The 23,012-nt window shown below is 41.7% G+C and overlaps 1 pseudogene across 1 annotated transcript; it reads right to left on the bottom strand.

Moving 5' to 3' along the window:
- Window positions 1–18: 18 nt before the first annotated feature.
- LOC144092135 (uncharacterized) lies at window positions 19–21,486 on the bottom strand (annotated as a pseudogene). The gene is made up of 34 exons (XR_013305983.1): window positions 21,113–21,486; window positions 20,977–21,041; window positions 10,649–10,896; window positions 10,418–10,588; window positions 10,218–10,349; window positions 10,001–10,075; window positions 9,268–9,354; window positions 8,979–9,123; window positions 8,689–8,912; window positions 7,245–7,468; window positions 7,136–7,180; window positions 7,000–7,062; window positions 6,888–6,923; window positions 6,734–6,817; window positions 6,606–6,668; window positions 6,450–6,512; window positions 5,401–5,487; window positions 5,286–5,321; window positions 5,157–5,210; window positions 5,018–5,074; window positions 4,893–4,952; window positions 4,745–4,786; window positions 4,627–4,645; window positions 4,465–4,533; window positions 4,206–4,225; window positions 4,028–4,126; window positions 3,806–3,959; window positions 3,642–3,724; window positions 3,001–3,129; window positions 2,889–2,936; window positions 2,766–2,828; window positions 2,005–2,202; window positions 1,808–1,923; window positions 19–745 (listed from the first exon to the last, which is right to left on the bottom strand). The product of XR_013305983.1 is annotated as an uncharacterized LOC144092135 (transcript).
- Between the last annotated feature and the right edge of the window lie 1,526 nt (window positions 21,487–23,012).

Genomic DNA, 23,012 nt, shown 5'->3' with positions numbered 1-23,012 from the left:
TCAATAAAGGACACAAAATGGAATATGAATCAGGAGAAAACTTTATTCTTCTTGACGAAGCACCAAAACACTTTTTCTCCATTTTTTTTTCTCATCATGAAAATAAACTGCGAGACGTCTCGGTCCTCCAAACGAGCACCTGAACTCTTCTAGTAGCGAAACCCCCAAAAAGTAGAAAAACATCAAAAGGAACGACAGCAAAGCATAAATTACATTCTTCTGATTTCATGTTTATGTGCGGTGACGGTATAAATAAGGCATTTAAATTAAATAGACTTGCGTGGACACCACAAAATGAATTACAGTGCATGAATTTTGGTGGAAAAGCGGTCGTGACGTCACAACCTGTAAACAAAACGGCCTTCAAAAGCCGTTTTTCACTTCCCTTCCCGGACGATGTTGGACAATTTGGGGACGGTTTGGATTGGAAAGTTGGTCGCTGGTGGGGAAAGAGCCCCCCCACCCCAAAAAAATAAAAAATAAAAGCTCGCTCTATGTGCCAAACGGACGACGAGGCGGACGTCCGATGTCCGCCGCTGCTTTTTAGGAGTTTTTGTGGGTCTCCACGCAGAGGACGACGTACTCGTCGGAGCAGCTTCGCGTCTGCTGTGCCAGCAGGCGTCCGGCCGTCAGGGAGGACGACTGCCCCGTCACCGACAGGTGAGCGGCACGCCACGTCTCGCAGTGCTTGTCCACCACACGGTTGCCCAGCGGGCTGGAGCCGTGCCAGATGCTCTTCTCCGGCCTGGGACGTTCAAATGCATTTGTTAAAAACGCGTATTTATGAGTTTCTCATCACATGATGTTAATCAATTAGAAACAAATATTATAGGAAAATGCTTTTGTCTTCAGTCTTTTAAGTGTGTGTGTTGAGGATAAAAATATATTATACTTTCTCCCCCAATTAACTTTTTGTTTTCTAAGGGAATCACACTATTTTTTCCTTTAAAAAAAAAAGGAGAATATGAAAAAAACTCTTTTAAAAAGGTAAATGGTCGATTGGTCGCCGGTCTTTTGGTCGCCGATCTTTTGGTCGCCCGGAAGGTTATTGACAATTACCATTTAAATTGTTGCTCAAATTCCCTAAATACAAACTGTGAATGACTATTTAGTCATACTTACATGCCCTAGTAATTATTAGGCTAAAGAAAAGCTCAAAATTTCCCGGACTTTTATTGTTTTTTTGTTGGAGAACTTGTTAAGACCCTGACGGACGTAGCTTCTTAAAGGGACAACGCATGTACATACAAACACGTCGGCTCAGTGAAACTGCTCATGGCCATTGTTGCCTTTTATTCATGCGTAGACCGTCTTGTTTTACCTTGTTTTGTTGTCAGTCTTTTGGTCGCCCGTTGTCGCGGTCCGGGTGACCAAAAGAGCGGCAACCAAAAGACCGGCGACCAATCGACTGCACACGTTTAAAAAAGTGATTTCTTGGGGGAAAAATCATTTTTATAACGCAAAATTCTTTAAAGAACATTTGAAACGCCTCTCCCAGTCAAACAACATCTATCACCGTCAACGCCTGAAAATCAAATAATAATAGTAAAATAATAAAAAAGATGAATAAAAAAACTTTAGCATGTGACTTTACAGACTTTACGTCCGGTTATATTCATTTTAATTGGAGTATTTTGATTTTTAGTTACATTATAAACAAGTATTTATTCTAAAATGTATATTATCGACCACTAATAAAGGGTTAACAATAGTTTGTATTTTTTAAACAATCTAAAAATATCACTTGGGTCAAAAAGGTCAACGTTTGAATACGCAAGTGCAAAAAAAAAAAAGGAGATTTACTGACCAGAAAGGATCGGCTAAAACGTCACGTCCGTCAAAGGAATAAATGGGAATCCTGGGATTGAGGGGCGCCCCGTCGCCAGTGAAGATGGACCTCCAGTTCCCGAAGAGCACGTCTCCCTGCGAGGAAAAACATCACGTGGTAAACTTTCGCGGCGTGGCGACCCGACGTTCCTTCGTTTGTTTGTCTGGCCGACCGACCCTGAGGTTGGTGACCGGCAGCGTGTCCCGAAAACCCGGGTAGACCACGTGGACCAGGTCCTGCTTGCCCGAGGAGACGAAGGCGCGGTAGTTGGGGGGCAGGCCCATGGCTTTGGCCTGCTCGTAGCAAAGCCGGTCCAGCGCGTCCAGGCCCGCCATGTCGCCCGTGTGCGGCTGGTTCAGAGCCACCAGGTTCAGCTGGAAAAAAAATGAATGTGTCACTTGCGATAGTCAAGCTTCCATTTATTTGCAATATTTTTCCATCAGAAAACTCGCTGACAACTTTAGCTTGGCTGCATGTTTTACAGAGGAGACCTTTTCTCACCCAATTTCACCGCTTGTTCTTCTATTTTAACATACTCTGACAGCTATTCCATCTTAAAAGAGTCTTTTTTTACTTTCGCTTGTTGAGTGGCCATGATAAAGGGTAGGCAGCAGCTCCACCAAACTGTTAGCTATATGCTAACCTGCAAAATACAGGCACCTACGCATAACGCGTAACTAACGCAGCTGTTGGGGTTATTCTGGGATATTATTATATGTGCGTATTAGTCATTATATGTATATGTACTTTGTGCTTTTGCTTTGTTGTTCTGCGGCCCGCAAAGACTGTACTGTCTAACTTATAACTATGCCTTTCCTTGCTACTGTCACAATGAAATTTCCCGAATACGGGATGAATAAAGTTATCCAATAAAGTTATCCAATCCAACATTGGTTGTGGGCCAACTCCAGCGCAAACGGCGGATTTGGGTACTCACTCTGTCCTTGACGGCGGCGATTCGGCGAACGGCGCCGCCGGATGTTTGCTGGGCCGCCCGCGGCTGAAAACAAGAGACGCGTTAAAATGTCTCCGGGCGGAATCAATATTGGACTTGGACTACCTCGTCCTGCGGGATGACGTTCGTGGAAAAGTGGAGCAGACTGCCGAGCTAGAATGCAGGAAAAGTTGAGTGCTGGGAAAAAGATGGAGAATGTTTGGCCGTGGTGGAATACCTGGATTTCCTTCCATCCCATGGACACCTTGAGGTAGAGACTTCCCGTGGTCAAAACGTAGGCCAGCATTCCCTCGGCCTCGCCGACCGTGTTCCTCATCATCAGGTCCACCGAGGAAAATGTAGACACCTGAAAAACGCGGGTTGAAAACAATCCACATTTTTAAGTGTGTGTGTGGTTGAAAATGAAAGCCTAACATAAACAATACTTTTAAAGCAAGTCCAGCATTTTCTTTCTTGACCCAAAATATTTTGTTGTCTGCTTAGCTCCTGAAATATTTGGTTGAATGTCCCAATACTTTTGACCCAATTTTTTTTTCCACTTGTTGCAGGTGTCCTAATACTTTTGGTCTCAACACCAAAATCTCTAACCTGTCCCAATATATTTGACACATTTTTTTCCCACTTGTTGCGGGTGTCCTAATACTTTTGGTCTCAACTCCAATATGTGTCTTTCCCCTATTTAGCTGTCCCAATACTTTTGACCCAATATTTTTTTCCCACTTGTTGCGGGTGTCCCAATACTTTTGGTCTCAATTCCAATATGTGTCTTTCCCCAAGCTGTCCCAATACTTTTGACTTTTGAAGGCAATCTAGCACCCGGTAAATAAAAAAGGCACAAAATTCCCGAGCGCAACTCACTGCGGCCGATCCGCCCAAGGGTCCGCGTGGGCCGGGAGGTCCGGGGGCTCCGGGTGGACCTGGTGGTCCGGGGACACGTACACCTAAGCCACAAAAAAATTAATACAAAGTTAAGTCTTTTCATGGGGGGCATCCAAGAGAACGCCCAAACCCAAACAGCGCACCTTTTTTCCCAAAGTTCCCGATGGAAAAGCCACTCCCCTGGCCCGGCGGTCCCGGAGGCCCCGCCGGACCGGGGGCGCCGTAGCCGGGAGGGCCCGGGTGACCCGGGTCGCCGCGGGGGCCTTGCGGTCCAACCACCGATTCGCCTTTGGGTCCCTGCGAGGGAGACATTAGCGTCAATTTTAAATAGGATTGGCGGGTGTTGCCATGGCGACGCCTCTCACCACTGGGCCTGCTTTCCCGGGAACGCCCATTTCCCCACGCGAGCCCCATTCGCCCTTTTCTCCTTTTTCGCCGTCCAATCCTGGCTCGCCCTTTACTCCCTGATAAACATAATCTTATAGTCTTACGCATTTTAAATCATATATTTCTATTTGGATTTGAAATGTTTTTGTAACTTACCAAGCGTCCTTTGAATGTATCTGAAGAGGAGAGAATATATAATCAAAAATAATGTTTCCTTTTAATTTCAAGTATACATTTTTTTCAATCGTAATATAGAATAAAAATAGAAATTTTAAAATGTACCATATTTGCCTTTGAATAAAACAAAAGGGTGAAAAAGTAGTGTCTAACTTAACGGTTAAAATGATTTCTATAGATTACAGGTCAGTGTAATTTCAAAATTTTAAACATGGGATAAAATCTATTCTTGACTCACTAGGTGGCGCTGGCGTCCCAGGTATACCGCGTTCTCCCTTCTGTCCTTTCTGCCCGTCATACATATCACCTTGAAAGCAAGTCAAGATTTTTGACGGGCATAAATGTCAATAGAAATGAAAAACGTTTTTTTAAATGTGCTATAAAAGATATATTTACTTACCACTGCCATGTGGATGTACCTGGTGATAAAACACAGTTGTCCGTAATGAATATATAGAGAGTATTTCTATATCCCATAAAGAGAAGAGATGATGATATTATTTGGGTGACTTACTTACCGGTGTTTTGCAGAAAGGTCGGGCAGGAACAGGAAAGACAGTCTGCAAAGTCATTTTTACATTTTAAAAATAGTCCATATACAAATAAAAAAATAGGAAAACTTAAAATATTCTTTGTTGTTATTCCCTATTTTATAATTTTACTCACCCCGTTGGGACACCGGAACATTCCGGGTCGACCGGGTCGTCCAGGCAGTCCGGGGAGTCCCTGTGTACCAATCATTAATTCACATTCAATCATACTTCATCATTTATTTACCCATCATGCCTTACCGGTTTTCCCATTGAGTCCCCCTTTTGTCCTTTGGGTCCACTTGCCCCCATTCGACCCTTAAAAACACCCCCCAAAAAATCTGTCATTGTGCTCAATAAAACACAGGTGGTTGGAGTTCATGTTTCGGAAAATTCTTACCGGTCTTCCAGGGAAACCCAAATCCCCTTTCGGTCCCGGCATTCCCAACTGTCCCTTTTAGGCGGGCAAAGGAAAAACGGTCATCTTCCGTCGTCCCTAAACGCAACATGTGGATTATTTTGTACTTACGATCGGCCCTGGAGAACCAGTTGCTCCGATATCGCCCTGCGCAAAAGTGGATTTTTTTCCCCTCAATATATTTCAAAGAAATTTAAAATAATTAAACAATTTCTGCCCAATTCACCTTGTATCCTTTTTCTCCTCTGAGCATAGACAGGTCGCCGATCGTTCCGTTCTCTGAGACGATAACGGCCGGCTCGCCTTTCTCGCCCTGTGAAGATGGAATCGTAAATAATGAATTCATTTATGAATGCTAATGTGCATTTTTTAGTTATTTTTATACAGTCGTACCTCTACTTACGAAATTAATTGTTTCCAGCACATTTTTTGCAAGTTGAAAATTTCGTAAGTAGAGCAGTACTTTATATGTAAATCCTCAAATTCGTTCCAAGGTCCCCACAAAACTACCAACTACATAAACCTTTAAAATTCATCAAAGTGTCCCATTTTTGTGTAGAAAAATGAGGACGTGATCATAAAATTATTTAATAAGCCATTAAAATAAATAAACATGCAAAATCTATGGGTGCATGTGCACAAGTGTTAGAAAGCTAACATTCGGCAAGCATAAGTTTAAGCAGACAATGCCGGTCAACGAAACATGGAGGGTTGTTGTGAGACAGCCAATGAGAGCCCAGTAGAGTGTAGGGAAATTGTCAAGCAAGAAGCAGTGCATCTGCAAAAATTTCAAAATAAAATAATGGAAATGTATTGACGTTTTCGTAAGTTGTATCTTTTTTTCGTATCTTGAGGCACTCATTTGCAACTCAAAAGGTTTTGTAACCTGAAAATTTCGTACCTAGAGGCATTTGTAAGTAGAGGTATGACTGTATATGAATGCTATTTTACATCATTTACTTTTCTTCCATCAAACAACTCGCTGCTGAGGTTCTACTGCCACCGTGTGGACATGATTCTCAATCTCATGTCATTTATTTCAGTAAGAAACTCACTAAAAATGCATTTTCACATACAAGTAGTTGATTATTTTTTTATATTAAAAGGAGAATTTCAGTAAAAACGTCTTTACAAAATGTTTAACATAAACGAAAACATGTAGTTTAGGGGAATTAATTCATCTTTGTTACAAAAAATAAATAAATAACCATTTTAGGATACTTCATAAATTACAGGCCATTCAGGATGAAGTCACCTCCCACCCAAAAAACTTACCTTGAGTCCTGAAGGTCCTTGGACACCTGGCACCCCGGCGTCTCCCTTGGAGCCTTGTTGTCCCTGAAAATATGGCGAAGAGAAGATCACGACATGTTTGGGGGCCCTCACGGGACGGCAACTCTATCCCGATCCTTTTTACGGGGCGAAACTTACGGCCGACTGAGCGTCGAAAATCTCTGAAAGGTTGAAGACGCCGTCGGTGCCGTTGAGGAGGAGCTGAGGAACGCGAGAAGATACGTTAAAGTGGCCGACGAAAGTCGCCTCGAGCGCTCGGGTCTCACTTCCTGGAAGTTGACGACGTTTCCGGGAGGTCCGGGTGGTCCCGGAGGGCCGGGTAGAGCCAGGCCGTCGCGTCCCGGCTCGCCCTGAGGAGCAAGAGTTGAGGAACTGAGGTCGGCAGAACTTTAAAACAATCACAAAGATGCGGGTTGGTACCTTTTGTCCCAGATCGCCAGCTTCTCCTTTCGGGCCCTAAACGCAACACAGAGTCCTTTCTGTAACCCTCGTGGTGACGCTTTAACTCTGTTTAGCTGTTGCGTTCACTGACCTCGGAACCTTTGTGACCCTCTGGTCCGTCTAGTCCTGGTCCACCTATGGAGCCGGACTCTCCCTGCACACGCCAAGAACACACTGTTGTCATTCCTGTGGTGAATCATGCACGACTGGTGTGGAATACAACGTACCTTGAGACCTGGTTCTCCAGCAGGACCTGGGAGACCATCGTCCCCCTACCAAAGGCCAAAAAAATGTGTTAAGGCCTGTATTTAACTAAATATGTTTTTGGATTGTTACCTTTGGTCCTTGAAGTCCTGTAACTCCTTGAAGTCCCTGTCAAATAAAAAATAAAAGATTTGTCCCTCATCTGAAAATCCCCATATTTTCTGAATTTTGCTGTGAATTACCTGGGAACCGTTTCCAGGGGGACCGGGTGGGCCGGCTGGACCCTGGGGTCCCGCCCGTCCTTGTGGACCCTCAGGACCGGCAAGTCCTGGCAAGCCTTGAGGTCCTTGATCACCCTGTAAAAGTCGAAAATATTTAGTTTAATGACCATACAGTTGAACTCTTTCCAACATCCAATCCAGTTGAATTTATCAAATGACCCTGCCAACCCAGTTCAAGTATCACAACACTTAAAATGTGACCAAAAATGGCAGTCCATTGTCCCTGAAAATGTTAAAATCCCAAATTAAAAGTAAAAATTCTACCTTTGGTCCCAGTTGGCCGTTCACATCAGGTTCTCCCTGTCGGATCAACCAATCAATCAACTTGAATTAAAACCCCAATGACGAGTGAGATCCAGTAAAAAGGACCGTCATGAGATTTTTTTTTTTACCATTTCTCCTTTTTGTCCAGCAGCTCCTCTTTCTCCTTTGATTCCATTGACTCCCTGAAACATTTTTTTTTTAAAAATGACCCATGGGGCAAGTGCTTTTCCAACTTTGTATTTGAATCCTATGAAAGTCGAGTTCTTACAGGAAGTCCAGCTTTTCCCTTCTCGCCAGGTTGACCGGGGACGCCAGGCGGGCCATGTGAGATTGCCTCAGATGGAAGTCCGGGAGGTCCGCGTGGTCCCGGAAGACCAGGAGGTCCCTGGTGGATGACGCTATTAATACCTCAGTTCACCACCAAGGGATTAGGAGTCGTGAAATTCAGTTTTTTTTTACTCGAATGATCTCCATATCTCCGTCAAAGTCGTCCGTGTCCGGAGCCGAGCCGGAACCCTCCAGGAAGTGGGTGGAGAAGCGTCCTGCAGGTCCGGGCGGTCCGGGAAGACCCGGTTGTCCGACGCCAATATCGCCCTGCAGTCAAATTCAACATCTGTCACTGTCATTGGTAGTTTCAGTCTGCAGAAAGTCCCCACCTTGTGGACTTCCAGTGTGTGGCTCCATTTTTTTTTACCTAGGTCTACAATGTCTTGTGTCTATATATACCTTTTCCCCTTTGATTCCAGGCTCTCCTTGAAGGCCTGGCAATCCTGGAGGTCCAGCGGTGCCCTAAAAACAAGATGATGTCATCAGTAGCAATTCATTTGAATTAATTAAATATTAATAATTAAGTCTCATGTCTCTAACTTACAGGGACGCCGTTTTCTCCTTTTGTCCCCTGCGAGAAAAAAATGTGTCCGTCAAAATGAATTGGTTTAAAAAATAAATAAAAGCATTTAATTGGACCGCTTCCGGCCCGCAGGCCGTATGTTTGACAGTGATCACATTAATATTGAAAAAAATAAAAATACTTGTTGTCCGTCTTTGCCCGGTTCTCCCGGCGGGCCTTGAGTTCCAGGCAGGCCGCGGGGTCCGGGCTCGCCGGGGGTGTCGGAGCCTTCTCCCGCCGGGCCGACGGGTCCGGGTGGTCCCCGCGGACCCGGATTGCCTTTCTCTCCTTTCTCTCCCGTCTGAACAGAACTACGTGGGTTGTACGGGTAGACCGCCGTTGTTGCGTGAGCCAGGCGCGCTGGAACTGAGCGGGGAAAAAATTGAGAATTGAGAATTGAGAAAAACACATTTTCTTGGTGCCCGGTTTTACCGGCAGGCGTGGTGGTCCGCAATTCCCGGCCAGAAGCTTCTTCTTCCGCGTCGTCCCCGTCTTCGTCGTCATCTTGATGGAAGCGTTTGGACTCCTGGGTGGGCGGGGCTTGGACGGGGCTACTGGACGTGGGGTTCGGATGCGGCTAAAAAAATTGGAAATGAAAGCTGCGTCAACACGGGAATTCTATTTGGATACGGCGCCCTCTGTTGTCATGATTCATGAAATACACTTTTAAGAAAAGTTGGACTTTTTTGCACATTAATCGATTAGTTATGCGGGTTCGAACCTGGTGCAAGGGCTTCTTTTCCACGACTTTCTTGACTTCGTCTTTACCCTCCAAATCCTCGTAAGAGCCATCGCCACTTCCAGACGCCTGAACAGATTGAAAACATTTCAAAAATACATTTTTTAACCGCCTTTAGTAGTTTCAACAGCTAAATCAAATGGTTAAAATTGTACTATAAAAAGTATTTGCTTTTACAGGGAAATTTTTTTATAAAATCATGCATAAGTAAATGCTTGAATTTTTTATCATTGCAAAACAAGTATTTTTTTAATCAATGTTTTTTTACTTTTTATTTTAACTTAAAACTACAATAAACTAAAGTAAAAATATTAATATTAGTCATGCTGTTAATGATACTACTACATCATATACTATATTTTATATTATTCTCTACTGATATATAATTCCCCCAATTATTTTTATTTCAAAATGTGATTTATTTCTCATCAGTGTTTGTACTTGATGAACTAATATACATATTTTTGAATAATAATAACAGCACTGAGGAAAATGATACTATTCCGAATAATAATGTGAACATTTAAACAAAATTAAAACTATAATTCGAGCATTATGTTGGGAAATAAAACCTTTTAGTACTAAGTAATAATAATAAAAATACTTTTAGTTCCATTATACGTATATTTGAAATGTATTAAAACCTGTGTGAAGAGCTGTAATGCCCATTGTGACCGCAAGGTAGCGCTATCGCATTCGTACGCGTGCTTCTTACGTAAGGCTCGTCCTCCTCGCACTGGTCGTCGGGGGCCGTGGGATCCGATTTGAGCGCCAGCTGCTGGATGGAGCCCTTGAGGGGGCGGGGGCAAACAAAAATACATGACGCCATCTTTGTACAATCACAATAAATGCATCCCATTCAATCTAATCCCTCATTAGTTTCTTTCCCACGCGCCCCGACGCCGGCGTCCAATCCGCTTTGAGTGACCTACCACGAAGCGAGGCAGGCGGGTGGCGCCGGCGCTGCCCACGAATATGCCCGACCCGTCGTCGAAGGTGAGCGCTTGGGGGCTTCTGGCGAAAGCCACGCGGTGGTACTCCTCGCAGTCCATGTAGAGGCGCACCTTCGCGTCACAAAAACGAGCCTCAAAAATACAATTCAGGGTCATCGGCGGCCATTTTGCGGTCTTACCTCGGCCCCCTGCACCGTCAAGGTGAACCGGGCCCACCTGCCCGTCAGGTCGGCCATCTTAAACGAAGCCGCTTCTTGGGTTTTCCCTCCCGTGACGGGGTCGGCGTAGTAGAAGATGACTCTTTGGGAGCCGTCCTCCACCTCGGATAAAGCCACGCCCAACTGGACCACCTAGGAGATGGGAGGGGTGGGGTTTGTAGTGAGCGTGTTTTGGAGTCCAGATAAGGTTACCTTCTGGGAGGCGTCGGTGATGGCGAACAGGACGCCGCCCCGCCGCGTGGTGGGCTTGGCCGTGACGGTGATGGCAAAGTCGTAGTGGAAGGGGTCGGGTAGGAAGTGCTTGGTGACGCGCCCCACGATGGCGTCGGGTCCGAAGCTGTAGGCCGGGTAGCCCTGGAAGCCCGTCACGAAGGAGACGGACGCCGGGAGGGGGACGCCGATCAGCTCCGTCAGGTCCAGTTCGTTCAGGGAGCCAAGACCTGAAGACCAGAGACAAAAGATAAAAATATATTACCATGATTTTTGTGAAGGGCGGGAGGGATATGTTAAAACTAAATGACTACATACTCACTTGAATGGGAAATAATTGCTAACATGGCTAGCTTACTATTCAGCATTAACATAGCTGGACATCCAATTCATTTCTAATAAGGATATTAATTCAAGACAGAAGCACAAAAAGACTTGTTGCCTTGTTGGTAGAGGCGACATTCCCATCAAAGTCAATGATTTGCCATTCGAAAATTTCTCAAATGTTTTAAAACAATGATTTCATCAATGTCAAAGCAACATTAATTGTTAGTCGATAGTATCGTTGCGACACTATTAAATAGAAATATTCCTTAGTATTTGTTTACATTCAAATTTGGCCTGCTTTTTTGATAATACAGTCATCCCTCGATTATCGCGACTTCACTTATCGTGATTTCTCTTGTCCACGATTTTTTCTGCTATTAATTACAAAAAAATATTTAGTTTTTTATTTTAACTTCATAAAAATGTGAAAATACACTTGCTACTAGGGCTCAGCACTGGAAAAAAAAGGGGTGACCCTACTTCGTGATTTTACGATTATCGTGGCCATGTCTGGTTTACATGAACCACAATATTTGAGGGATTACTGTACTGCCTTTCGTCTTTTCCAAGTGGTATTGTTCTTCAGTTTGGTTATATAGCACCCCCGCCCTCCCACACCCGCTCTCATTTCTGCTTAGCTAGCTGGAAATTGACTATTCTACGACTCCCCCGAGTCTGACAATCGTCCTATAAATAACACGTCTCCACGTGGAAAAACCGCTACCTCGCTCACCTTTCCTCAATACAATAAACCAAAGCGAGATGGACCATAAAATCCACACGTGCACACGGAAGCCCCCCGGTTCGTCTCAGCGGGACGTCGCCAGCCACGCGCTAGCTAGCGCCCCCCGGCGGCGAGCTTCCCGTGCACATCTGGAAGGTATTTAGACGGCGCTAATGTTGCGGTAGGAAACAAAGGGAGCTCCTGTAAATGGGAATGACCGCGCGGTAAAAGCCCCCGTGGGCCCGTAAACCCCCCCATCGCAGGAAGTCAGGCGCACTTCTGCCACGTACTAATTGGACCACAACCTGTAAGTCAAGAAAAGCAGTTAGTTAGCGGCTACGTTCCTTTTTTTTGTAAATAACAGCGGCGCAGGGATACGATTTTTGGGCTCTCAATGATGAAGACAAAATGAAAAAATGGAAAGTATAATGGTAGCCAAAAAAATGAAGTATTTTGAATACCACCTTGGCAATTTTTAAGGTAAATCCACCACAAAATGTTATGATGAAAAAGGTATTTCCTAAACAATACAATATTTTAGGCAGTATTAAACAAATGACTGCCTAAAATATTGTATTGTTTTGGAAATACCTATTTTATAATAACATTTAGTTATCTATTTGGACATTTTATTACCTTCTTTTCCAAAACAATACAATATTTTAGACAGTAATAAACAAATGACTGCCTAAAATATTGTGTTGTTTTGGGGAATACCTTTTTCATGCTAACATTTTGTGGTGGATTTACCTTAAAAAATAAGCACAAAAATGCAATGGTAAGAAAGCGAAGGTAATAAAATTTCCAAATGATAACAAAATGTTATCATGAAAAAAGTATTTCCAAAACAATACAATATTTTAGGCACTCCTTTGTTTATTACTGACTAAAATATTGTATTGTTTTGGAAATACCTTTTTCATGATAACATTTTGTTATCTATTTGGACATTTTATTACCTTCCTTTCCAAAACAATACAATATTTTAGGCAGTAATAAACAAATGACTGCCTAAAATATTGTATTGTTTTGGAAATACCTTTTTCATGCTAACATTTTGTGGTGGATTTACCTTCAAAAATAAGCACAAAAAATGCAATGGTAAGAAAGCGAAGGTAATAAAATTTCCAAATAGATAACAAAATATCATTAAAAAAGGTATTTCCAAAACAATACAATATTTTAGGCAGTAATAATAAAATGACTGCCTAAAATATTGTATTGTTTTGGAAAGGAAGGTAATAAAATGTCCAAATAGATAATAAAATGTTATCATGAAAAAGGTATTTGCAAAAAAATATATATATTTATATATATTTATATATATTTTAGGCAGTAATAAACAAATGACTGCCTAAAATATTGTGTTGTTTTGGGGAATACCTTTTCATGCTAACATTTTGTGGTGGATTTACCTTAAAAAAAAGCACAAAAAATGCAATGGTAAGAAAGCAAAGGTAATAAAATGTCCAAATAGATAACAAAATGTTATCATGAAAAAGGTATTTCCAAAACATTACAATATTTTAGGCAGTAATAAACAAATTGCCTAAAATATTGTATTGTTTTGGAAATACCTTTTTCATCATAACATTTTGTTATCTATTTGGACATTTTATTACCTTCCCTTTCCTTCCATTGCATTTTTTGTGTTTATTTTTAAAGCAATACTGCAATTGGTTCCCACCCGAACCAAAAAAATGAAGTACCTTGAATCCAACTTTGGCAATTTTTAAGGGAAATCCACCACAAAATGTTAGCACAAAAAATGCAATGGAAGTAAAGGGAAGGTCATAAAATGTCCAAATAGTTGGGACGTGGAGTGCCATGAACGGCACTGAAAGATGACCAACAATCGCTGATTATCTGGCACCAAGGACCAAAAAAGGTTTGACAATACACATATTTACTGCATGAATAAAACCACAAAATAATACTTGCTTTTTCGGTTTGTCGCAGGGGAGTCGAGATATGCACACTTGTGTGAGATCACTCCGACATTTGGCGGCCATTAGCGTAAATTCAAGGCGATTGAAGGTGGCGTGAAAATCGAACATTGGGCCAAAGAATCCGCGAGCATGCCAACTGTGACGTCGTGTTTTCGGTAAACCGAGCCGTCCTGAAGGCTGACTTCATTGGGTGTTAAAAAAAAAAGGCATGTGACCTTGTTGGCCGGACAGAAAATTCATCTTGGACAGCAAATGTTTGGAGGGAAATTCCATTTGGGTCCAGTGTCGGGTCGGGTTGACGTGGCAATTTTAATCAAGTGTTGGATTGGTTCCGGAAAAGAAGACCGGATTTCTGTGAAGTATCAAAATTTAGTGAATCAACTAATTGGCTCCAGATTTAGAAAATATAGTTTGACAAGCAAGCTGGGTTTTGTCAGGGAACTAAGATGAAGAAACATTGGTTCAAATTATGATGACATCGTTGTGTTTTGATTTAAACAAGTCAATACAAATATTTTCTACGTATTTATTCCAAAAAATAATAATCTTACATTTAAATTAGATTAGATTAGGTTAAATAATCTGTATTTGGGAAATTTCATTGTCACATTAGCAATAGGGTGAGAATACAGACACAGGAAAAATACATTTTAGACATAATAAATAGGTAATAAATAAGTTAATAAATAAATATACAAATAAATAAATTAATTAATTTAAATAATAATAAATATACAAATAAATAAATATATTAATTAATATATATAAATAAATAAAGTTAGTTTAGTTCCCATTTTTTATCTATAATGGGGAAATCACAGTCAATATTCTCTTTTAAAAATGCATTTATTTAAAGAAACATAACTATTATGTGATTTGTGGACTGGAATTGTACCATAAATTCTATTTATAGCGTCAAGTCAATGCACATGGTTTACTTTTGGCGGGCCAGATCTGGCCCCCGGACCACCATTTTGACAGCTCTGCTTGGGAGCCAAAGTGAAAGCTAAAAAAAATGCAAACCCCCACTTAAAACCTACTAAGACATGACACCGCCTTTATGAAATTCCACGGAAAATACATTACTACTAAACTGAATGACAGCAGGCTTTTGGGGATCATTAGCGCTGCTCCGCCATGTTAGCTAAAAGCGAATAGCGCGACCGCAGAGAAAGATAAGACCGAGTTAAATAAGGTTTATATGCACTGGGAGTCTTCTTAAGCCATAAATGTGTCACTGCGGAGCAAACCACTGAGTCAGACTGAAGGGGGGTGGATTAGGGCTTCCTTTCATATAAAAAAACGAGTGGTTTTAAGGATGAAAGGGGGCCCGGATCAAGTTCTCATCCTAATTGATGGCAGCTCCTGAGGAAGGTACTGCAACCCAGTTTTTCCTAGCCTATGAGATTCGGGGTCTGCATGCAACCGGCCCCCCGGTTCCCTTGGTGCGGCCCGCAAAACTAAATTACGACTTCATGTTTTAGGATAACATTCAAATGAAGATGATAGCTATAGAGCGAATATTTAAAAATTCATTTACATTTTTCCCTCAAATTTTAAAGCTGGAAAAAAACCTACTTTTACTTAAAATATGTTTGTTAAAATGAACCGTCTTTCCTGAAATGAAAAAAAAAAACATGATTAAACATTAAACAGTCATCTTTAATGTTTTCCTTATCTAAGAAAAAAAGTTAAAAAATTAATTTACTTTTTTTCCTCAAAATTTTAAGCTGGAGAAAAACCTACTTTTACTTAAAATATGTTTGTTAAAATGAACCGTCTTTCCTGAAATGAAAAAAAAAACATGATTAAACATTAAACAGACATTTTTCCTCAAAATTTTAAGCTGAAAAAACCTACTTGTAAAAAACATGATTAAACATAAACATCTTTAATATTTTCCCTATCTAAGAAAAAAGTTTAAATGATCTTTTTGCTATTTAAAAAAAGTGAATATTTATTTTTTCCTATTTTTTGAGTCCAAAAACAGTCTAAAAATGGAGAATATCCGAATAGAAAAAAGCGAATGTTTAGAGAATGCCTAATTGTTTCTAGAGTCGATTTTTATGCTGAGTCATTGCAATAGTCAATGCCAGAATGGGCCGGATCAAACCAGATCTGAGAGCGGCGCACTTTTGGGGTACAATGAGAGCCTTCTGTAGGAAAGACAGGTAACCAAGTCAGAGAGGGCAGAAAGAAAACTCTGCTCTGCCAGAAACACATTCTTGCCTCCCATCCAAAAATCATTTTAAGCGCCATCAACGCACGACTTTGCCTCTAACGCCACACACAAACATTTCAGACACACACACACAGCAAAACGTGTCCAACGGGGTCAAGGTTAGCCATTTTTCCACTTCCTAACGCGCTTCCTAAACGTTACCAAGCGCCAAAGGCCAAATAGCTTAGGGTACTATGTCTTCCTAAAACTCCCTCCCGACGGAGACCCCCAAAAAATGGACTCCAAAGTCAACATCTGCAACGTAACTTTCAAGTAAAATGGTCGTCGGGGCGTATAAACAACCCCCGAGGACACGGCCAAGCTTTGGAGTCGTTGTGTTTGTGTTCATCACATTGGAGATACTCGTGTAACTTATCCAAAGTGCTCCTTTAGGGGGGGAGGGAAAGGGGGACGGAAGGGGGGAGCTTCTGAGTGATACCATCTGGTCTGGCTGGAATACAGCACTTCCAGAGAGTCCCGATCAGCCCGAGATCCCTGGAAAAGTTTCTGAGGCGGCTTCACGCTACGCTAGGCTTCATCCGACGTTCCCCGCTGTCCTGACAGCGCTTACGGGAAGCCCCATTAAAAAGCCACGCGTACGATTCCACAGCGCTTTGATTCGGAGACGGTGGGGTGTTCTTTCTAATGATTGGGAAATAAACGGCGCGGTGGAGGGGTGGTTAGCGAGTCGGGCTCGCAGCTCTGGGATCCCAGGTTCGAATCCAGGTCGGTCCAACTGGCATCCTGGTTCGAATCCAGGTTGAGTGGAGTTTGCATGTTCTTCCCTGGCCTGCGTGGGTTTTCTCCGGGTATTCCGGTTACTTTCCACGTTCCCAAAACATGCATGCTAGGCTAATTGGAAGCTCAATTGTCCCTGGGCATGAGTGTTATTGGTTGTTTGTGTCCCTGTGCCCTGCAATTGGCAGGTGGGATGGAATCCAGCACCCCCCACAACCCTTGTGAGGATAAAGTGGTTCAGAAAATGAATGATTGGGAAAGAATGGGATTCTTCCAACTGCGGAAGCTCCTTCTCAGATCCAAACTTGAAAAGAAGGCACACAGTTGGGGGTGCTAAAGCTGGCCAAAAAGAGGCAGAAGAAATAAGACATCTTGTAAAAAAAAAGTGCAGTCACTACTGCAATTGTAATATTTTTGAGGCAATTGGGGGAAAAAAACGTAACAAATTAACGTTGTGGCCGTAAAAGCTTTACAGATTTATAAGCTTTCTCCTTTTAAAAACAGAGCAGGTCACATGTGTCTGCCAGCCGCCATAAAATTCCACAAACGAGTACCTGTTGGCGACCTGTCAGTGAATCCGGATCCATTTCGGGTCACTTCCTTGCTTCCGAGGCCACTTTGCGCAAAAACCACTTGGAAATATGGACGGCTAAACAGAGAATAAAAAGCCAAAAACCTTTCAAATTAGCTTGCGCAAACGCCTAATTCGCTTCATTGCGCCAGGACAGCAAGCTGTGTTTATTTATTTTTTGGGGCTACTGGAAGGATTTACACATTAAAAGGAAAGGCAACTTATCGGCTTTGGCCGTCAAAGCGTAAAACTTTTGTAAGACGGAAAGTGAATTGTTCGCGTTTGCTAGCCAACGATGAGAGCAAACCTTCTTTTCAGACGCTGATTGGGAAAACCACGCAGCTGCAAAACAGCTGAGTCAACAGAAAAAAACCGCTCGGTCGGCAACGGTCGCCGAGGTTTTCGGCGCCATCGTCGGCGAGAGACGTCCAATCTGTTTAAACGGGGGAGGCGGCCAATGCGAATGAGTCTTTCCGAACGCTGAGCTCATCATCACAACGGAACGAACAGTCACCTGCTTGTTTTCGGCTCCGTCTTTCTTTTCCGCGCTGAGCACATTTTTCCGAGGCGTTTTAGACACCGGGGTGTCAGGAGCTCCCAGAAAAAAGAAACACTTTTGGGATGCCTTGACAAAGTGGAGGAATGTCATCAGAGCTAACATGCTAGATGCTAACAAAAGTCTCAGACAAGCCTAGGGGGCGGAGACCAACGTGAATCCTTTTTCGGATGACTTTTAAAGTGGAGAAATGTCAGCGCTAATGTGCTAAAAATACTGACACGCATCGAGAATGCTAAAAATAACTTACGTTTTCTTGAAAAGGTTAGAAAAATGCGAGCCAAAATGCTAAAAACAATCACAAATAAGTCAAGAGGTTAAACAGACGAGAAGATAACGTACAGCTATTAAGTCCAGACGGCCTAAAAATTGACATAATTAATACGAATTTACCCTGAAAACATAAACACGTCTGAGCTAACATGCTAAATGCTAACAGCAATCACAAACTGGCCACCAGGCAGACTAAATTAGACCAGAAAGTGTCAAAAAAGGTCCCTGAAAACATAAACACGTCTGAGCGAACATGTTAGATGCTAAACACAATCAAAAAAATGTCTGAGCTAACATGCTAAATGCTAACAGCAATCACAAACTGGCCCCCAGGCGGACTAATTTAGACGAGAAAGTATGAAAAAATATTCCTGAAAACACAAACACATCTGCGCGAACATGCTAGATGCTAAACACTATCACAAAAATGTCTGAGCTAACATGCTAAATGCTAACATCAATCACAAACTCACCACAAGACAGACTAAATTAGACCAGAAAGTGTCCAAAAAATGTCCCAGGAAACATAAACACATCTGAGCTAACATGCTAGATGCTAAACACATTCACAAATTAGCTAAAAGCAGATGAGGAAGTCCCACATTTGAGGCCAAATAAGCTCCAAAATTGACACCGCTAAGCTAACCTTTCCCAAAATGTCTGAGCTAACATGCTAAATGCTAAAAACGCACTCCTTAAAGCAAACCATCCCCGCAAAATGTATAAAGATCGCAGCTAATGCTAGCAAAAATCACCAATTAGCCACAAAGCAGACAAAAACCAGACCAATACATCACTTCACTCAAATGTTTATGTTTAAAAAATCCAATGACGAGCTCTTACGACTCCAAACTTCAAAGTCAAAGCAAGGTGACACACGGAGCCACCATTTCCTGCTTTTGTCCTCACGTTTTTAAGAGCGTCCAGTACTTGTTTGGTCGCGAGTAAATTTAGCGAATCCTGTTTTTCCCTGCGGAATGACGCGCGTTTACGTTTGCGCCCTCGCATTGGGGCCACGCCGCGCCGCCGTCGCTTCCTGCGTGGGTTTCTTTCTTTTTCCAAACGTTTCCTTTTCAAAACAGGCTTTGAAGTTGATTTGGACGCAGGAAAAGTCATAAATAAACTGACGACGGGTCACATTTGACGCTTTGATGCTAAGTGGAAGGAGCTCAAGTTGACATTTTCCAATTGTTTAATTGTAGCGTTGTCTTTTGACATTCTCCCTTTTATGTATTCTCAATTTTAGATTATTTTTGGACTCAGAAAATAGGAAGAAATAAATATTAGCTTTTTAAAATGTCCCCCAATGTTTTTTTTACATTAAAGCCGTCTTTAAAAAAAATATTTTAATTAATTAAATTGAAAAGTAAAAGTTTTTTTTCATCAAAAAAAGGTAAATTATTTAAAAAAAAGAGTAAATATTCACCATATAGCTATCATCTTCATTATTCTATAACATGAAGTTGTAATTTTCTTTAGCGGGCCGCCCCAATGGACCCGGCGGGCCCAATCTGGCCCCCGGGCCGCATCTTTGACACCAGTGCACGAAGCCCATCGAACCGACCAATCGCACGCAGACGTCGGATCGCATAGTTTACGGAAAATGGGTTCATTAAAATGAAGACATGATTTGATTGAATTCAATATTGTCTTGGTTGATGTATTTAATATTAAGGTGGAAATGAAAGATTTTGATGAAATAAATGTTAAGACATTTTTTGCTTTTGTTTAATTTCAAATAAATCTAAGCTTTCATAATTAAAAGTTTTTTTATTTTATCTAATAATTGCAATTAGAATTTCTTTTTAACTTATACTTTCCTGTTAATGGATCTTTCCCTGCCATTGGCCGGTTTTGAAACCGGATTCTCCATTCCCTTTCAGCAGGGAAGCCATTTTTTGATGATGCTAGCCATGTTGACAGGACGCAGCTTTTGGAAAGAATGACAACGGCCAGCCGCTCCGGATGAGAAGCTATTCTTCCTACTTTGACCGCAAACAATCCCTCTCTTTAACGGCGCCCAATTACCGCGAGAGAGGTAAACCGGCCAGCACAATGGTGCTTTTGTGGGGTTCCGGATGGCCGGCGTGGACCGGGCAGGTGTGCCTAATCGAGCGGCCGACAAGTTTCGGACCAATTACTTCGCCCCAAATCTTTGCAAAAAAAATGTAAAAAGCGCGAACGCAAATTGCCACAACACAAACCCGAATGCATACAACACAAACCCAATTTCCCACAACATAAATGCAAAAGCGGACTAAATAGTAACTAATTAGGGCCGACAAATAGGGCGACTTGCTTCAGCCCAAATCTTTGCAATAAAAAATAAAAAATTGAAAAAACGTGAATAAAAATTGCCACAACATGAACCCAATTTACCGCAACATAAATGCGAAAGCGGACTAAATAGTAACTAATTAGGGCCGACAATTAGGGCAACTTGCTTCACCCCAAATCTTTGCAAAAAAAAATTTTTTTTGAAAAAGCGCGAATACAAATTGCCACAACATGAACCCAATTTCCCACAACATAAATGCGAAAGCGGACTTAATAGTAACTAATTAGGGCCGACAATTAGGGCGACACTGCTTCGGCCCAAATCTTTGCAAAAAAAAAAAAATATTGAAAAAGCGCGAATAAAAATTGCCACAACACGAACCCAATTTCCCACAACATAAATGCAAAAGCGGACCAAATACACATAAGGACCGACAATTAGGGCGACTTGTCATTCTAATATTTTTCCACTCAATTCCGATGTTCTACCAATGCCTGAAATAATCCCGATTTCCAATCAGGGACAACCCTAATTGTCATAAAGTCGCAAACTGAGATTTCATTTTGCAATAACCCCGAATCAGCAAATTGAATTGAATGCTGTTTGACTTCTATACAAAAACTCAACTGCCAGATAACGGAACTTGGACCAAGATCAAAATGTGTCCACTTACCGTCCATCTGGAAAGCCGCCGAAAAACTCAGGATGAAAAATAATCCCAGGCGCCAAGGTGGAATCCTGCACAAAAAACAGGCAAATCAGACAAAACTGTTTTTTTCGGGGGAGCCAAATGTGTTTTTTTTGCCCACCTGGAGTTCATCTTGCCAGAGAGATGGAGTCCACTCTGACTCCCGCGGCGTGACCGCCGGGCTTTAAGAGGCCGGCTTCTCCTCCTCCCGGGCCAAACAAAGCAGCCCCAGTGAGCGGACTCCCCCAAAAGTGGGAGGGCCGGATTGAAACCTGACGCCGGAGTGGCGGCTTCTAATCCTAAATCCACTTCTCCTTACTTTGGCTTTGATGTAAACTTTCTTCCCGTGTGGCCTGGACCTCAAAACATCTTCGCAGCAGAGGATTTGTCTTTAATTATGCGCAAAGTGGATTTAAATGTACATTCAATCGGTTTTTCTTCTGTGTCATTATGGTATTTCACCGGGAAATGATGCAAACAAGTTATTTTATTTGTTGCCATTGACGACGATAATCCATATTTACATTCGTTCTATCAGTTAAAATGAAGTCTTTTGTCCTCAAGGGTAATAAAACTTGATGAATGGTCATAAATGATCGATGACTCCTAAAATAAAGGCAAAATGCGTTAAAATTGAGTTAAGATTATTTTTCTAGTAATGATAGATTAAACGTCAAGATAATCTCAAATGAAAAATCTCGAGTTGCAAAATTTGGAGATTAATCTATACATTTTAAAAAATAAAAAGTGTAGCAAAAAATCAAAATAAAATAAATGTGATTAAAAAAAATCTATAAATAAATTGAAGTCAATTATACATAAAAAAAGATAAATTCAAATAGTAAAGGGCTATTTTTTTCTTGTTTTTAAAAGTGATCTAATTAAAATGTATTGGACATTAACTGTTGTCAATAAATTTTCAACAACAATCCCCTATTTTAGCATTTAACTCATAAAAACCACACACTTCAACCCAACCTAGCATTGAACAATGCTAACTAACAAATGCTAACTTTTCAACAGACGCCAAGAGAACCAAGCGCTCCTAAAAGGCTTCACGAGAGAAACTTTTTCGTTTCAGTCATTCACATTCAAATGACGTGACGTCAGGTTTGCTCCGCCGCTTCGTCTGGCCTCGAGAGCTTTTTTTTTCAGGGGGAATTTCCCTTGATAAAGATAAGCGCGACAGGCCGGCATGCGAGGGACGCCATCGCCGATAAGACCAAAACGGTGGCCTCGCTGCCATTGGCTGGCATTCCATGACTTACTTTTGGACATTTTTTCCCAAAGAGCCAAAGTGTCTTTTTGTAACGTACGTAAAGAAACAACTTTCATAAAAGCATCTAATCTCTGAAACAACGTTTTTTGTATTGGCACACTAATTAAACGATAGAATCTTATCTAAGAATAAAGTATTAAGCCTCGCATTGGTCCGTCACTTTTACAATAATTAATGAAATGTTGCAGATCAGCAAAAAAAAAGACGATAACATAACGGTAATAATCCAAAACAGGCCTGGATTTGAATCTTACTGTTTTTGTGGCAACGACAACACACATGGAGCCACTTAGTCACAAAAAAGGGGGGAAAAAGAAGCGCCGTCATGGCAAAATTTGACGCGACATGGCGTCCAAGTGTTGCAATTCTCCACCAATGACGACAAAGAAGAGCAAAACCAGGAAAAGGTAAAAAAAAGGAAAGTGTTTGACCCCGACTTTAGTTGCTTATTCTGCCCGGAAAGCCACATTTTTCCAGTCAACAGTCATAAAAATATCAAAGACAGACATGAGAAAATGTCTTTTTTCACGGGGAACAAGTCAGCCATGATTAATAAGGCCACCCAAATTTGTATTTAATAATGAAGAGTTGTTTTTCTTGGGTTGATAATTAGCATTTTATGGTCTTTAAAGACTAATTTGGGGAAGGTTAAATTCTGAAAAATAGTGTTTGAAGTTAGACATCCATGAGAACTTGAATTATTATGATGACATCATGTTTTGTCACCTCCATGAATTCCTCA

This window comes from Stigmatopora argus, chromosome 17, assembly GCF_051989625.1.
Source record: "Stigmatopora argus isolate UIUO_Sarg chromosome 17, RoL_Sarg_1.0, whole genome shotgun sequence".
NCBI lineage: Eukaryota > Metazoa > Chordata > Actinopteri > Syngnathiformes > Syngnathidae > Stigmatopora > Stigmatopora argus.
The sequence above is the reverse complement of the archived record's forward strand: the minus strand, read 5'-3'. Positions and strand labels throughout refer to the sequence as shown.